Here is a 14,156-nt window from a genome sequence, read left to right as displayed (position 1 = left end):
CACATGGATAAAAAAAATTCTTGTAATTACTTAACCTGACCTGTAATACTTCCAAATTTTATTTAAATGTTTGCAACTACATCATTGTATTTTTATTTAGTTTATTTAAAGTTTCACTTTCTTTTTGGTCATTCTCAAATTTCTTAAAGCCGATTTGGGCTATTCTTAATAACTGCTGTACTCTAAAGTTCATTATTGATGCCCTTCATTTAGGATTCTGCCATTGCCTTATCTGATGCAAACCTTTATGTGCTCTGATCCGTTTTTAATTATACTGGCTCACTTTTGACACTGGCATACGACCTCCATATCTTGAATTTTGTAAGTGGCTCTCTCCTTTTATACAGTATGTCCAATCATTGCTTCAAGTCAGAAACACATAAAGATCATACGTCAGTATTAATGTGACTTCCTTACCTCCTACATTGGTGTGCCATTTATACTTAGTCTCGATTAATTATCAATAATTGTCTTTCATCCACTCCTTACCAATCTTCCGGTCATATGTCATAGACCAGTACTTTCTTTGCTGAGAGAATATTCCAAGAAAAACAAGTTTCCGGCTTTTCCCTACTTCTTAGGCGCTGACTGTCAGTGCCACAGACAGGACGGGGAGATCTGGGACAAGTGTCCAAAGCCCGGAGGTTCTGGGGGGCCCTACTATTTCGGTGCTTCAAGTTGGGCCCGGCCAGAGGTCAGGCACAACGTCTGTGTCCAGGCCTCTGGTTGCCGCTGCTGCCGGGACCAGGCTCTCCCAAGCTGCTGCCTGCCCATTCCCACACTGGGCCTTTCTCTCCCGCGTGCCAGAAGCCGTGTGCCAGAAGCTGGGCATGCCCGGAAGTTGGGCATGCCCGGTGGCAGAGGCAGGCCCGGCATCGGCAGAGGGAGGCAGAAGCCGCATGAGAGAGTTGGAGCCCAGCAGAGGCGGCAACCAGAGGTTAGTGATAAGTGTGTGGTGTTTGTATCTGGGCGGGGTGCAGTGGTGTTTGTATTTGAGGGGATACTGTTGTTTGCAGTGGGGGAATATTGTGTTTAGTGTGGGGGTTGGGGTAATTATGTGGGCAGTGTGTGTGTGGGGGGGGAGCAATTGTATGGGTATTGGGGGGAATTGTGTGTGTTGCCAGGGGGGAGGGGGGAATGAGTGTGAGGAGGGGGGATTGAGGGAGAGGGATTGAGTGAGAGGGAGTAATTGAGTGATAATGGAGGGGTGGGGATAGTGAGAGGAGATAGGGGGTGAAAGAGAGGGATGGGGGACAGTGAAGAAAAGAGGGTGAACAGTGGGAGACAGAAACACAGATGTGAAAGGGGTGGGGGAGAGGGAGCAAGCTCGCCGACACAGGGGGAGGGGGCCCAGTCAAAACTCAAGTCCTGGACACCCCGGGAAATCAGCTGCCGGCACTGCTGACTGTCCAAGACTATTAAAGAATGCCAATGAGAATGTGTCTTCAGGCCCATACACCCTCCTTTTACCATCTCCTCACAGCTATTTCCACCCATTGGGGCCCCTGTAATAAGATCAATGTGAATCTTTATTCTGTAGGAACATTTTAGTGCTAAAAAGTAGTGGATCCTTCATAAAGTGTGCGTCATACAGACGTAGCAAGACTTACGGTCCTTGGCACTGCGGATGAACAAGCAAAAGTCCACAGCACCACGGTCAGTGTCTGCCGCAATGGAACCGCGGGGGGTCCATGCTTCTCAATGGGACCCCCGCAGCATTAATCCTTCAGTGTGGGACCGCCGCTGTCACACAGAAGACAGTTAGGCTTACTACATCCGTATGTATGAAGGTCATTATGTTACTTCATACAGATGACGCATAGCTCATTTGAAATACATTTTAAAGCTTTGCGTCATGTTGAATATGGCTTAATACAGTTTCAATTAAAACAGACTTATGTTTTTATATTTTTTGATTTATAACTAGCATTGGTAAATATAAATTATTAGTGTATTTGTAAAGCACGTTGAATCCCATTGGGAGGAAAGCGCTATATGAAATAAAGTTATTATTAAGTTATTATTCCTCCATCAGTTTCAGTAGATATATGGTCCTCATAAGACTCTAATTATGGCCTCATCATATTTTTTGCTCTATTGATTTGATGTTGGCCTTTGGTCCTAAATTTGAAAAGCTAATAGGCATATAATTCATTGGCAAATAAATCATTCTCTACCCTAACATTACTGTCCCCAAAATGTTAGATTTAATGAACAACAGAATGAACTTGACCTGTTTAAGTTTTACAGCAAACTGTAATGTTTCTTGCAATCTGATTAATATTGTGCATTTAGACGTGAAAGCAAATGAACGATAAAAAATCCTGCATATTTCTGGCACGTTTTCAGAGAAAATGTCCTTTTGTACACCTGCACGGTTAACTGGACAAAAATAGACCACACATGCACACATCATTTGTTTCTGACTAATAAACTTTTGAATTCTAGATAAAGCAAACGGAGATCAAACAATCAGTTTAATACATCAAACAAACAACAAAAATAAGTTGCACAGCAGTGTGTCCATGTAATAGACACTCATCAACTCCTGAAGTCTGGAAAAATATGCAGGAGCTTTCATCTGCTTATTTACCTTTCACTGTTCATCAAAACTTTTGTTGTACGACCAAAGAAAAGTGGGTGGGTGTGGCTTGTTTAATTAGTAATAGAGTTAAAGTCACTTCATTTATATAATGCCAATTTGATCAAAGGGCAGTTTAAGCATGTACTTTTTACTGTAGCTAGCACAAATGTAACCTGTTAATGTACTGTCTCCTCTGTGTGTAGTTCTCATCAATGGCATGAACTACTTAGCTAGGAGCCACGCATGATAACAAACCAGGAAATTGTTTGTACACAAGTTTGCCAAACTCTCTGCACCATCACATTAGCTGTGACCCACTTTGACATTCTACTGTAATCATTAAACCAAGATCAATCCAGAACAAAAAAGCAGGACTTTTGTGGGACTCGTGAAAATGAATCTATGATTGTCAAGGTCCAAGGACATGTGATGTACTTAGCCACAATAACCCTTTCCTGCACAAGTAACCATTTTGGCAACATGGTGGTTAAGCCTTAAAGCAGCAGTCCCTGTTTTTAGGTTTGACAAAAAAAATCAAACACCAATATGGCTATGGATTCATCAGCAGACAGTCTCCCAATGACGGTGCAGCTTTCTAGTGTCCGTCAGACAAGCACTAACATATCGCTGTCATTAGTTCACTCTAGTCCAGTGGTGCTCAAACTCAGTCCTCAAGGGTCACCAACAGGTCAGGTAATAGGGATATCCCTGGTTTAGCACAGAGGGCTTAATCAGGAGCCCTCTGTGCTAAAGCAGGTATATCCTTAAAACCTGGCCTGTTGGTGGCCCTTCAGGACTGAGTTTGAGCACCACTGCAGTCTAGCCTTATGTGGAACTTGACCTATGAATCAATGTCTAATTACTAGTGATGTACCGGGTACCCGGAAATTACCCTGTACCCGGCTATATTTGGGACGGCGCCGGTTAATTTCTGTCCTGCTCTGCTCCCTCTGTCCTCCTCTTGGAGAACAACAGGAGCAGAGCAGCAGAAGAGACTTAACTGCAGGCGGCGGAGGGTGAGAATTACCCGGTTACCCGGCCGAGTAATTATAATTTTTTTCTTGGGTAAGCGGTACAGGTTACCCAGTCATTTTTTGGACCCGGTACATCCCTACAAATTACTATTATAATGAAGAGGTGAATAGATCAAGGTACTGCCGCTCCGAGGAAACTCACCAGAAAAATGATGTCAAATCAATTTATTTAACTACATAAAAATACATGAACCAAACAAAATAAGCTCCTCCTGCCACGAGTTTCACACCCCCTGTGGCGCTTTTTAAAAGAGCATACTGCCAGGGGAGGGAGAAACCTATTTATACCTCATTTTTCAATTTGCACTCTTAGAGCTTCTATTCGGTTTTTGTTTTTGCTCTAATTACTATTTTAGGCTACCTTTGAGAAAGCTTGGTTTCTGAATATTCGAAAACCCGCGCTTAAAATGTTGTTTATAGAGCGCCAACCATAGACACAGCCCTTTATAAAAGTGCTATTGGAAGACATGTAAACAATAGACACAATGAAACTGCACCCCAGATTTTACAGTTTAACCCTTTCGTGGCAGGCTCAAGAGGCAGCAACAAGATTTATTTTGCAAACTTCAATTTCTCGCTAAAATCATTTAGCAAAAACGCCAGGAAAGCACATTTTTGGAAATGCATTCACATTTTTTCCTTCTGTCTGTACCAAAGGGAAAAAACAGATTTATCTCTGGATTTGTTATCTGACCCAGTCCACTGTTGTACTGTAATTAGTTTACGTTCACCGCCTGATTTCTAAATGTAACAATCTTAGCACGTCACATATATACATTCTAACCAGTCATATTGTATTAAGTTTAATATATGAAACGTGACTTCATTGATTTTCCGGGTAATGTTGTATGGACCAACGAACCGTGGTCCGAGTTTAGCAGAAAGCTGGCGGAAATGGGTGTTTCGCGTTGAGAGCCATACCTTATCCCCGACGGAATATGGGTGTGATGGCCTTCGGTGCTTATCCGCTGATCTCTTTTGTCTCTCGGTAGCCGAGCGAAGGGTTGCCTGAATCCCCTTCCAAAGGTCCTGTAAGTTCTGTGCCCTGGTATCAGCCGCTGGTGGAGAATGAAGGGGAAGGGTACGGAAATGATAACCCCAAGCTGCAAAAAATGAGGAACAGCCCAGGGAGTCATGTGACAAGACTGTTGTGGGTAAACTCTGCTAGTGGTAGTTCTGCCCAATCATTCTGAAGTTTGTTGGTATAGCACCTGAGGTATTACTCCAGGGATTGATTGGAGGGCTCATTTTGGCCATTAGATTGTGGATGGTAATCAGATGAGAAATGGAAATCAATCCCCAATTGCCTGCAGAATGCCTTCCAAAATTTCGAAATGAACTGAGACCCCCTATCTGAGACGATCTCTAAAGGCAGTCCATGCAGATGAAATACCTCCTAGGTGATGATGTCTGCCAGTTCAGAAGAGGAGGGAAGCTTTTTAGGGGTACAAAATGAGCCTGTTTAGTAAAACCGTCAGCAATAACGAAAATCGTAGTCATGCCTTGAGAAGGGGGAAGTTCCACAATAAAGTCCATAGATAGGTGCGTCCAAGGACTGGAGGGTATAGGCAGTGGCTGCAGAAGTCCAAAAGGAACTGTTCGAGGAACCTTAGTTCGGGCACATACACTGCAGGCGAAGTCCTGTACCTCTGTTTTTAATTCTGGCCACCAAAAGGTCCTCTCACGGAGCTCACATATTTTCCTAACCCCTGGGTGGCCTGCGAGTTTGGATTCATGTCCCCAACGAAGAACCACCTGCCGAAGGAGAGGCGAAACGAAAAGTTTGGATGGGGGAATGGTTATTCCAGCGGGGACCTTGGTCTGGGCTTTTTGAATACGATGAAGAATCGTAATTGCGGACACAATCTTAGATGAGGGAATGATGGGACCCTTGTCCGTCGAATTAGTGTCATCCGTGGAAAACTGGCATGATAAGGCATCCGCCTTAACATTCTTGGAACCCAGGTGGTAGGAGACCACATAATTAAAGCGACTAAAATAGAGTGTCCATCTAGTCTGGCGAGTGTTTAACCTGCGTGCCCCCTCAAGGTATTCCAAGTTTTTATGGTCCGTAAGAATAGTGACTGGCATGGTGGTTCCCTCAAGAAGGTGTCTCCATTCCTCCAGGGCCATCTTTATGGCAAGAAGTTCATGATTGCCCACATCGTAGTTGTGTTACGCAGGATAAATCTTTTTAGAGAAGAAGGAACACAGGTGTAACTGACCCTGAAACTCACTTCTCTGTGACAGTCCTGCGCCTGCTCCAACGTCAGAGGCATGCACTTCAACGATAAAAGGATGACAAGGATTGGGGTGTTTCAGGATGGGTGTAGAGGAAAAGAGTTTCTTGAGCTTCAGAAAAGCCGCCTACGCCTGCGGAGATCAGTTCATATGATCTGCCTGTTTTTTGTGTCATGGTTGTGATGGGTGCAACGATTTTGGAGAAATCTCGAATAAATCGCCTGTAATTTGCGAAGCCCAGGAATCTCTGAATGGCTTTTAATCCCTTGGGTACTGGCCAGTCCAGAACAGCAGCAACCTCGGCAGGATCCATTTCTAGGCTCTGGGCAAAGATAATGTATCCGAGAAAGGAAAGACGTGATTTATCGAATTTACACTTCTCGAGTTAAGCGAAGAGGTTGTTCTCTAGGAGGCATTTAAGGACCACCCTCACCTGCTGATGATGTTGCTCCAGGGTTTTAGAATAGATGAAGATATCATCAAGGTATACGATAACTGAGGAGTCTAACATGTCTGAAATTTTCATTCACGAAAAACTGGAACACTGCAGGAGCATTGCATAGGCCGACGGTCATCACCAAGTACTCGTAGTGGCCATCGCGTGTGTTGAAAGCGGTTTTCCACTCGTCACCCTGCTTTATCCTTATAAGGTTATAGGCCCCTCTCAAATCGAGCTTGGTAAAAAACTGTTGCCCCACATAGACTATCAAAGAGATCAGAGGAAGAGGATACCGGTTCTTGCCAGTAATTTTATTCAAACCCCGGTAATCAATCAAAATAGGGTCTCAATGACCCGTCCTTCTTTGCCACAAAGGGAAAAAAAGCACCAGCAGGAGAACAGGATTTGCGAATGAATCCTCGCTTCAGGTTCTCACCAATGTGTATTCCAGGAAGGAGATCGATCGCACAATCAAACGGTCGATGCACAGGTAATTCTTCAGCCTGTCCCTTGTCGAAGCAATGGGGTTCCCTAGGACAGGGAGGACTGAGGCTCAAAAAAAAAATATGAAATTCACTAAAATGAAAGAAACCACTGGTACTGCACCGACACACTTTATTCGAGCAAATACCCAGTATGTACCTGGCAGATACCTGGAATGCGCCGCTCCTCACCTCTGACAAGCCCCGTTGCGTTTTCCTTCCCAGCCTGGGTTCATGCCTGGCTGACGGGCGGCTGATCTGTTAAATGATAATGATTAGGATTTAATAGGCTGCAATGCTTCGCGTGTCTACCAGATGGCATAAATTCATGAATTGTAATGCAGTATATATATATATACTGTGCAGTATTGCAGCCAGCGGGAATAAAATGCTTCAATCCCTGCCTGGAGATACCTCAATGCACTCGGGCAGAAAACAGTCACAAACCTCAATACACCCGGGTATACCCGAATTCGTGGGACTAGCCGAGCTCGAATAAAGTGTGTCGCCAGTGTATGAATCCAGAATCCTTTCTATGATGCAATATAGTGTATAATAGGAAAAAACCTTTTTGCAAGCCTTGACAATAATAGTCCTTAAAGTGTACTTATAGAGGATTTAGCATTGAACTGCGGTCATCAGACCATACTGCATATACTGACATGTTTCGCCAAAAATGGTTTTATCAAAGTGCAAATTGATAAAGCCATTTTTGGCAAAACATGTCAGTGTAACCCTTTCCTATTTTTGGCATAATAAAAAACGATTTATCTCCGTTTTCGCTTTTTTTATTTTATGGTGCAGCGCTTTTTTGGCTTTATGCTTAATTCTTCTTTACTGTCCCTTGTCGAAGACCTGCCTCAGGTCAGATTAACAGGCCGGGTGACCGGGTAAGTCCTCCATTGCAGGCAGTAGAAGAGAACCCACCGGACGACAGGGTGAAAGACAAATCCAGTCAATCTGGGGATTGTGGGTACGTAGCCAGGGAAGTCACAAAACCACATAGATGGCTGGGGAATTGATGACATCCATCAGGACGAGTTCGTTGTGCAAAACACCAACCGTAGCCCTGATTTGAACCATCTCTTGTGATATGACTACCGATCCCAACGGTCTACCATCAATGGAAGAGATATCTAGGGGCACATCCTCCCTGGAGAGGAATCTTCATCCGTTGAGCGAAGTTCTTATCCACAAATATACCAGCGGCTCCGGAGTCCACGAAGGCCTTGGTTATCACGGAATGGTTTCGCCAGGATAGGCAGATGGGGACCATCAAGCGACAAGGAGATGGTGAGATGCAGATATCCAGAGGTAACTCCTCTACTTGCTCTGGGCGTGGGCGTTTCCCGACTTCTTAGGACAGGTTCAAAGCATGTGACCCTTCTCGCCGCAGCAGAGGCACAACCCCAAGGATCGACGGTGCTGCTTCTCCCGTTCTGTCAAACGCCAATTGCCCAATTGCATGGGTTCCGTAGGTTCTCCTGGCGTTTCTTTGGCAAGAGCCTGAATAGGTGGAGTTAGCAGAAGAGACCGGAATGTTTGCATGAAAGGAATCATCCAACAAGGGCAAACCCTTTACATATAGAGGTGACGCCCAAGCTAATGCTTCATCCGTGAGGAGCGAGAAGTTATACAATTGTGTGAAAAAGAAAGTACACCCTCTTTGAATTCTATGGTTTTACATATCAGGACATAACAATCATCTGTTCCGTAGCAGGTCTAAAAATTAGGTAAAAACAACCTCAGATGAACAACAACACATGACATATTACACTGTGTCATGATTTAACAAAAATAAAGCCAAAATGGAGACGCCATGTGTGAAAAACTAAGTACACCTTATGATTCAATAACTTGTAGAACCACCTTTAGCTGTCCTAGCTGATATACCCTTCGTTGCCCGTGAATTAAATTTCCCGCTCCCTCCTCTCCCCCTATTTCTGTGCTCCCCCTCTTTCTCCGTTCCCCTCCCCAGAGGGAGGGACAGTGGACAGGAGGGGGGGCAGTGGACAGGAGGGGGGGGACAGTGGACAGGAGGGGGACAGTGGACAGGAGGGGGGGTAGGGACAGTGGACAGGAGGGGTGGGCGGGGACAGTGGACAGGAGGGAGGGGTGGGGACAGTGGACAGGAGGGGGGGTGAGGACAGTGGACAGGAGGGGGGGTGGGGACAGTGGACAGGAGGGGGGTGGGGACAGGGGACAGGAGGGGGGGTGGGGACAGTGTACAGGAGGGGGGGACACAGTGTCACACACACACACACACACACACACACACACAGTGTGACACACACAAACAGTGAAAGACACACACACACAGACACACACACACACAGACACACACACACACACACACACACACACAGTGAGACACACACACACACACACGAGAGACAGAGACACACACACACACACAAACAAACACACAAACAGTGACACACACACACACACACACAGAGGTCTCAGTCCCGTGCGGCGCCTTTCTCGGGCGCAGGCCCCGCCCCCCTCCTCCGCCGCCATCCGCAACATACACCGGCAGAAGTAGGAGGAGTAGGCGAGAGTGCGGCGGGAACAGCAGCCATGCAGCGGGAGCAGAGGTGAGCGGGACAGAAGGGAACGGTGGCGGAGGTGAGCTGGGGGGCTTAGGGTGGGGAGGTGAGCTGGGTGAAGAGGACAGTGGCCGGGTGCTTGTGTGTGTGTGTGTGGCAGTTGGGTGACATCAGAGCCATAGAGCCACGCAGGCCAATGAGAGGCATGCGGGGCGGGGCAGGGATACGGAGCAATCTGATTGGCCACATCTACAACCCCACAAACTTCAGATTTATATATTAAGATAACGTGAAGTGATCGTTTTCTATATGACTTTATCAGTCTCTCACATCGTTTCTGGACTTTGATTGGGCCATTGAAACACCTTGATTCTTTTCTTTTTCAGCCATTCTATTGTAGATTTGCTGGTGTGCTTGGGATCATTGTCCTGTTGCATGACCCAATTTCGGGCAAGCTTTAGCTGTCGGACAGATGGCCTCACATTTGAATCTAGAATACTTTGGTATACAGAGGAGTTCATGGGCGACTCAATAACTGCAAGGTTCCCGGGTCCTGTGGCTGCAAAAACAAGCCCAAATCAAATCACCGTGCTTGACAGTTGGTATGAGGTGTTTGTGCTGATGTGTTTGTGCTGATGTGTTTGGTTTTCGCCAAACGTGGCACTGTGCATTATGGCCAAACATCTCCACTTTGGTCTAGCCTGTCCAAAGGACATTGTTCCTTAAGTCTTGTGGTTTGTTCAGATGCAACTTTGCAAACCTAAGCCATGCTGCCATGTTCTTTTTAGCGAGAAGAGGCTTTCTCCTGGCAACCCTTCCAAACAACCCATACTTGTTCAGTCTTTTTCTAATTGTACTGTCATGAACTTTAACATTTAACATGCTATCCGAGGCCTGTAGCGTCTGAGATGTAACTATAGTGTATTTTGCAATTTCTCTGAGCATTGCACGGTCTGACCTTGGGGTGAATTTGCTGGGATGTCCACTCCTGGGAAGATTGGCAATTGTCTTGAATGTTTTCCACTTTTGAATAATCTTTCTCACTGTAGAATGATGGACTTTAAATTGTTTGGAAATGGCCTTATAACCCTTCCCAGATTGATGGGCAGCAACAATTGCTTCTCTAAGATCATTGCTGATGTCTTTCCTCCTTGGCATTGTGTTTACCCACACCTGAATGTTCTAGACCAGCAAACTGCTAAAACTTCGGCTTTTATAGAGGTGGTCACACTTGCTGATGATCAATTAATCAAGGGCATTTGATTAGCAGCACCTGTCTGCTACTTAGCATCTTAATTCCTATGGAAGCAGTAAGGGTGTACTTAGTTTTTCACACATAGCTTCTCCATTTTGGCTTTATTTTTGTTAAATAAATCATGACACGGTGTAATATGTCATGTGTTTTTGTTCATCTGAGGTTGTATTTACCTAATTTTTAGACCTGCTAAGGAACAAATGTTTGTTATTATGTCCTGATATGTAAAACCATAGAAATCAAAGAGGGTGTATTTTCTTTTTCACACAACTGTATGTCACAAGAGAGCGGTGGGTAGTGAAGGATGACGGTTGTGTGTCGAACTGCATCTGGCACTGGTTCAAGAATCCTCTGCAAGTCGAGGGAAGCCCTCCATAGTGGACAGGAGTTGGGATCCGGGGCATCCATAGGACCGGACCACAGATACTGGTGCAGCGTCGCCACCACTGAGGTGGCGGCACACGGTCTGCAGCGAAGCGGAGGTTGAGTCCAGTTTCTGATCCAGCGTAGCTAGACGGGTGAACAGAGAGAACACAGAAGAATTCGGCTGCCAGTGCTCAAGGGCCAACGTGTAGAATGTCTTATTCTTAGAACATAATGGCACACGTCTGCAGCATATAACTATCACTCTAAACAAGCGTATTAAGCGGACCCAGTGGAGCAGGCTGAGGGGAGGGGTAAGGTGAGGTGACGCTAAGAGTCGCCGACCATCCAGAGAACAGCCAGGCTGACACTAAGTCACCCACCGTCCCCTCTGCCAATGAAAATACCTGCTGTCACGCTGCTTGATCCGGTGTAGCCAAAGAGATAAAGGTGAAGCACTGTTGAGTGAATGCCTGCAGTGATGTGTGTCCTGGAATCCACGTGCAACCAGCAAAGGTACCGGAACAGCCAAACGAAGAAGCGGTGCACTGAGGTAAGTAGAGCACCACACGCAGCTCTAACAAAAAACGACAAATTTATTGAAAAAAAGGGAACAAACATCATGAAGCTAAGAACCTCTTACGCGTTTCATCTCGCAAGGAACTTTGTTAAAGAGTGAGTGGTGAAGTCTCTCATACACCTCTATATACCACCAGCTTGACTGTGATAGGTCAATAATAAATTGATTTAGAACGGCAATTCCTATATGCAGCTGCAGGTTAATTAATGAGACTGCCGTTCCATCTATAGTGGTGTGTAGAAGGGGAGAGAAGGATAACAACATACAAATGTATACATAGTACATATATAACAACAAATAAACAACTTATTGCAAAACTACTGTAAAATAGTATAAACAGTAGTAGCAAGAGATAATTTAAAACCAACATTCAAGCAACATAGATGAAAACAAGGAATGGATTAGAATATAAAGAAATGATATAATAGAGAAAGATAAAAGACAGGTAAAAAATATATATTATATTACAATAAGCAATATTGAAAAGTATATTATAATCACTCAACATAATAAAACAATTATAATAATCATAAATAATAACCTGTCTTATATCAATATAAATGAAAGAAATAAAAAAAAGAAATTATCAAAAATGAAAACAATAATAAAGATAAATATAAAAATAAATATATTAATAATAGAAATATAGCATATCATAAATATACTGATAATAAAGTATACATAATATCCCATATGGTGAGAAACAGCATATATCTAAATGACATTATAACAACACCAGAGAAGCAAAAAGCAGAAGCAAGCAAATACTTAAACATATTTCTTTAGTTAGACTAGGAAATGTTTAAGCTCCCAATCGGTATTAATATCGTAGGGATGCAATGTATTCATGATATAGATCCAGTGCATCTCTCTCTTATTTAATAAATTTAACCTATCACCACCTCTTGGATGACATGGGACATATTCAATCCCAATAAACGAGAAATTGGATATATCGCCATGAGGGCAGGTAGAAAAGTGACGAGACACTGGATGTTTATCATCCTTCTTTTTGATGAGACGTATATGTTCCATAATACGTGACCGTAAAGGTCGCGTAGTACGTCCCACATATTTTTTATGGCATCCACATTGTAATACATAGACAACAAATGATGTATAACAATTAATAAAACTAGTAATGTAATGATGAGATTTGTATGAATTGAAAAATTTTGTAGACTTAGAATATTGACAGTTGTAGAAGAGATCCGAAGACTCACGCCCCAAAACTACACATTAGAATATTGACAGATAGGACACCTTCCACAGGTAAAGAAACCTTTAGGAATCCCACATATCTCTCTGTAATTATCATTAGATCTAAACATGCTGGGTGAAAGATGACCAGCTAAAGATCTTCCTTTTCTAAATACAAAGTTTGGACCATTTTGAACAATAGATTAAATATCTTTATCTAAGGATAATGTGTTCCAATGTTTATAAAAGGTGGCTTTGATATGTCGTGCTTGTCTATTAAAGGTGGTAATAAACAATGGACAAGTAGAATTGTCTGTAACATGTTGTGTGGATCTTTTATTACGTCTATTGGATTTATTCATATTTAACAAAAGTGATCAAGAGGCATATATTCATGCTAAATCACTTGACAGGGGATCACTTTTGCTAAATATGAATAAATCCAAAAGACGTAATAAAAGATCCACACAACATGTTACAGACAATTCTACTTGTCCATTGTTTATTACCACCTTTAATAGACAAGCACGACATATCAAAGCCATCTTTTATAAACATTGGAACACATTATCCTTAGATAAAGATATTTCATCTATTGTTCAAAATGGTCCAAACTTTGCATTTAGAAAAGGAAGATCTTTAGCTGGTCATCTTTCACCCAGCATGTTTAGATCTAATGATAATTACAGAGCGATATGTGGGATTCCTAAAGGTTTCTTTACCTGTGGAAGGTGTTCTATCTGTCAATATTCTAAGTCTACAAAATTTTTCAATTCATATAAATCTCATCATTACATTACTAGTTTTATTAATTGTTATACATCATTTGTTGTCTATGTATTACAATGTGGATGCCATAAAAAATATGTGGGACGTACTACGCGACCTTTATGGTCACGTATTTTGGAACATATACGTCTCATCATAAAGAAGGATGATAAACATCCAGTGTCTCGTCACTTTTCTACCTGCCCTCATGGCGATATATCCAATTTCTCGTTTATTGGGATTGAACATGTCCCATGTCATCCAAGAGGTGGTGATAGGTTAAATTTATTAAATAAGAGAGAGATGCACTGGATCTATATCATGAATACCTTGCATCCCTACGGTATTAATACCGATTGGGAGCTTAAACATTTCCTAGTCTAACTAAAGAAATATGTTTAAGTATTTGCTTGCTTCTGCTTTTTGCTTCTCTGGTGTTGTTATAATGTCATTTAGATATATGCTGTTGCTCACCATATGGGATATTATGTATACTTTATTATCAGTATATTTATGATATGCTATATTTCTATTATTAATATATTTATTTTTATATTTATCTTTATTATTGTTTTCATTTTTGATCATTTCTTTTTTTATTTCTTTCATTTATATTGATATAAGACAGGTTATTATTTATGATTATTATAATTGTTTTATT

General features: G+C 42.8%; 1 protein-coding gene across 10 annotated transcripts in view; it reads right to left on the bottom strand.

Moving 5' to 3' along the window:
- The window catches only part of ULK4 (unc-51 like kinase 4), a 656,651-nt gene that overhangs the window by 224,866 nt on the left and 417,629 nt on the right, over positions 1–14,156 (bottom strand). The gene's annotated exons all lie outside the window — the stretch shown is intronic.

This window comes from Ascaphus truei, chromosome 2 (assembly GCF_040206685.1).
Source record: "Ascaphus truei isolate aAscTru1 chromosome 2, aAscTru1.hap1, whole genome shotgun sequence".
NCBI classification, from domain to species: domain Eukaryota; kingdom Metazoa; phylum Chordata; class Amphibia; order Anura; family Ascaphidae; genus Ascaphus; species Ascaphus truei.
Note: the sequence above shows the minus strand (reverse complement) of the source record. Positions and strands in the feature narration are given on the sequence as shown.